The sequence below is a fragment of the Eupeodes corollae genome, chromosome 1 (genome assembly GCF_945859685.1).
Source record: "Eupeodes corollae chromosome 1, idEupCoro1.1, whole genome shotgun sequence".
Taxonomy (NCBI): Eukaryota; Metazoa; Arthropoda; class Insecta; order Diptera; family Syrphidae; genus Eupeodes; species Eupeodes corollae.
In genome coordinates this window covers 277,984,141-277,988,753 of record NC_079147.1, presented here as the reverse complement: position 1 = coordinate 277,988,753, position 4,613 = coordinate 277,984,141, and positions in this window count along the sequence as shown.

Genomic DNA, 4,613 nt, shown 5'->3' with positions numbered 1-4,613 from the left:
TTTTTGTCAAGTGGTGTAAAAATAAAAATTTCAACAAAAAGGAAATTAATTGTTCATTTAACTATTTTTGATATCCGGCCTTGCATAGGTAAGTAAAATAAAGTGACAAGTAATTAATGTTTATTAGTATTTTTTTGATGTTTCATTCAAGACAGCGCTTAAAAAAAAATATAATAACTTTATTCAACCACAAAGCCTTTCACAAAATTAGCAAAAGTATTTAATAATTTTCCCTTTTGTTACAAATACCTAGTAATTGAAAACCATTGTGCGTCTTTCGAATTTATCAAAACGTTATAAAGTTTTGAACTTAAATTTTATTTCTTTTTTAGGAAATTTTTAAAAAATTTTTAAAATGACGTCAAATGCTGGGTCAAGTGACCAGCCAGATATAAATGAACTGGCAACTGACAATTTTAACCAAAACACAAAAAATGTGTATGATTTACTCAGTCTCTGGGGACTTGATACCTTATATAATCACTTTCTTTGTAAGTAAATAATTGAAAACAACGTTCCACCTACATATGTATGTATATACTATACATATATATAGGTACATATATTTGTTTTTATAAAAGAAAATCAGGCTATGTCGTTTTTCTTGGGTTTTTTCATCATTTCGAATTTGATGTCGACTTCAATATCTTGGTTGGAAAACAATTTTATTTGGTTATTCACCACAAAGGACAAACTGAGAAATGATAAGAATTAATTTAAAATTTCTTACGTTTTAGAATAATTTAATATTAATATCCCCGAGAAAACAGACATAGAAACCTACAAAAATAAACATAAAGCTAATGTTGCTTTAAATAGTCATGCATATCAAAAGTGGCATAAGTAAATATTTTCTTTTATAACTGTTCATGGTCCAACGGTCACCCAAATCAATATTATTGACCTAGGTATAATCCAATCTTATTAGTAAAATCGAACAATTTTTGGATTTTTTTTTCAGCTTTTAATATCACAGATTTGGAATCCTTAAGGTTACTGAATGAAAGTGATTTGATAACACTATTTCCAACAGATGTGGGCAACCGGGCCAAATTGCGTTCTAAAATAGAAGATTGGCGAAACAGTGTAAATAATAAAAATAGTATAATATATTTTAATTTTAAGTTTCTAAAGTTGTATTTTTAGAAATAAGTTAAAAACAATAAAAAATAAAGAATTCTTTCAAATGTGTCGTTCTTTTATATATTATTGATTTTTTAAATTATTATTCTCTAGTACAAACAAAATACAATGGTACGGAAATGAAAAGTAAGTAAAGGTGTGGATTTTCTTATTGCATTACTACTGACAGAAATTATTTTCAGTTTCCTTCATAAAGATAAAGATAAGAGTTTTCGTTCACAACTAAGAAGAGTAAAACCACTCAATTTTTTAACTACCATTAAACTTCAAAAGATAAGACTACACTCTTGAATTCAAAAATAAATATGATATATTTGTGAATTAAGAACGATAGTTTTTAAATTAATAAGAAATATTCTTAAATTGCGACGAAAATGCTGAAAAAAATAAGCAAATTGATATTCAAAAGTTGCAATTACGAATATATTCATTGCAATTTGTAACAAAAACTTATAATTCGGCGCGCGATCAACTAAAAAAATATCCCTGAGAATACGAAAACCAATAAGTTTATGTTGTAAATCATAATGAAGATTGTTCTTGAATTTCTACATGATTCCTTGAAAATAGAAAGTAAATTAATCTTTAAAAGCTACAAATTGCTGCAGAAACTGTTTAAAATTACGATTTAAAAGTTGCAATTTAAAGATAACTAAGTATCAAAACTGTGACTGTCATTTGCAAACTGCAGAATAACCTGTTTCAAATTACGACTCAAAAGTTGCAATTTAAAGATAACTAAGTATCAAAACTGTGACTGTCATTTTCAAACTGCAGAATAACCTGTTTCAAATTACAACTCAAAAGTTGCAATTTAAAAAAAAAGAAGTAGCAAAACATTAGATGTCATTTGCAAACTAATGTATATTGTCGCAGTCTAAGAAAACAAGGGTTGAAATTTGCCACTTGTGTGTGTAGGTATTTAAAAAAACGAATCATAATCTACAAGAAAACAATTTCAATCCACAAACTCCTGCTGAAATTCATGATTAAAATTAACATTAAATTGATACAAATTAATATCAAATTGCAATTCGCTGTTTGAAATATTTGTTTTCCTCGGTCGAATTATTGCTACTCAAATGTAGTGAAATATGATTTTTGAGTGTCAATATCTTCATTTTGCTCATTTTATGAAATTGCAAACAAAAAGTAGCAATTTACTTATTTCGAAGCCAAGGTCCAAAACTGGATTCATTTTTCGTGATTTGTAGCTTATTTTTCTTGATCTGATCTAAGAATTCTTTCCGTGCGATTTTCATTCGAGATACAGCATAGGAAAGGTACACAGAATGTTGTTCCCGATGCTCTCTCTCGCGTTTACGCCGTAGACGAGATTGCATCTAAGGAAAAAAATGTATTGGATCCATCAGATGTTTTATACGTCGAACTTAACGATCCGGCTTTTAAGTCAAATGAATATATTGGACTAATAAAAACTATAGAGGAAAATAACAGTCAGTTACCAGATCTTCGGGTATCAGATTCTTTTGTATACAAGAAGGTCAAACCCTGTGCTGGGGATCCCATAAAAGATGATTGTGTCTGGAAACTATGGATCCCGTCATTGCTGACTAGTCAATTAGTTCGTTTGGCTCATGACCCTCCTCGTTCATCGCATGGCGGGGTTGCCAAAACATTGTATCGCCTAAGAGAACGTTTTTATTGGCCTAATATGGCGGCCCAAGTTAAGTCTTACGTCGGGGACTGCAATGTGTGTAAGGCGTCCAAAGCGCCAAACTCCATTCTTAGACCTCCCATGGGACAAGCATTTGTTGTCGACAGGCCTTTTCAACATTTATATGTCGACTTTTTAGGTCCATATCCCAGATCTAAGAAGGGAAATTGCTACATCATTGTGTGTTTAGATCAATTGACAAAATTTGTTTTAGTAAGAGCCTTAAGAAAAGCTACTAGTGAATCGGCTGTAAAGTTTTTAGAGGAAGATGTCTTTTCATTGTTTGGTGTACCCGAATCACTTTTATCAGACAACGGTAAACAGTTTGTCAGTAAAGAATTTATTAAATTCCTAGCCACGTATGGAACGAAACATATAAAAACAGCCACATATTCTCCACAGTCTAATGCCAGTGAACGCGTAAATCGGTCTTTACTCGCGGCTATCCGTTCGTATATTGGTTCTGATCAGTCCAACTGGGACAACAACCTAGTCTCAATTGTAAGCGCCCTGCGTTCTACAATTCATACTGCGATTGGCGTTTCACCTCATGAAGCCCTTTTCGGACAGAGTAAAATAGAACACGCTTCAACTTACCCCTTACTTAAAAGACTAGGTGGGTTAAACAACTCTGAAATTGAAATTTTGCCAAAACCATTGAAAATGAATATGATTCACAATCGACTTAAGGAATCTCTAGCTAAAGCACATAAAGTATATGAAAAAACGTATAACTTACGAAGCAGAGACATAAAATTTTCTGTTGGACAAACCGTTTTGAAACGAAATTTTATATTAAGCGATAAAATAAAAAATCGAAATGCTAAATTATGTCCAAAATTCGTGCCTGCCATAGTGAAAAAGGTAGTTGGAGACAATCTTTACGAATTAACCGATGTGTTTGGAAATAATTTGGGGTTAGTGCATGCAAAAGACTTGCGAAAATAATTGTAATCTTTTCCTAATCATTAAGAACCACACACTAAAACTTCATAAAACATCTCCTATGTAAGTCGAATACTGAAATAACTCTGCCTTTTTCATTTCATTTTTGTGACGAATCAGTCAAAAAATTGAAATGTTGTGTACGGGCATAGTGTAATTTACTTAAAATTAATCCGAATTGAAGGTGTAAATTTCATTACATCCCTGTTTTTAATTTCGATACTCGATATCTCATTTTTCGTCAATTCCATATGACAAATTTCTATTCTCACGGCGGGCGGAAAGTCGAAGCTAACCTGTCATTCCTTCGCGCTTCATCATTTCTTTTCCGATTTGACTGCCGAGTAAGAACATTCGTCTTCTCATCTTGCTAAAAGTTTTTCTAGTTGACTAAAGTCCAAAATTATATCTATTGCCTTGTGAGAAAGTTGTAAAACACAAACTACCATCCTTAATAACTTAAAATAAGCCAAAGAAAAATCAGCCTAACTTTTGTGCTTACTTCAAGCCAGCGTGACTGTACCTTCTACAGCTTCTTTCGTGGACCACGGAATATTTGGCATATTAGCCCTTTACGTGAGGTAAATGAAGCGCAGTTTATACCTATATGTTAAAATTAGAGTGGTAACAAACCATCGTATTCTTTTTTTTTTGGTACAGTCATACCACTTAAGTGGGATCGCCGAACCTAAAAGCTCGAACGAGTGATCTTCGAGCGCACCACGTGCTGAGATTCACTGCTTTAGCTGTCCAATCTACCTTGGCATACTTTAAGGCGTTGTATATTTCGATCACGCTCGAGAAATTCCGCATACTATACAAGGCCCACGGAGCACCTACCTCCGTG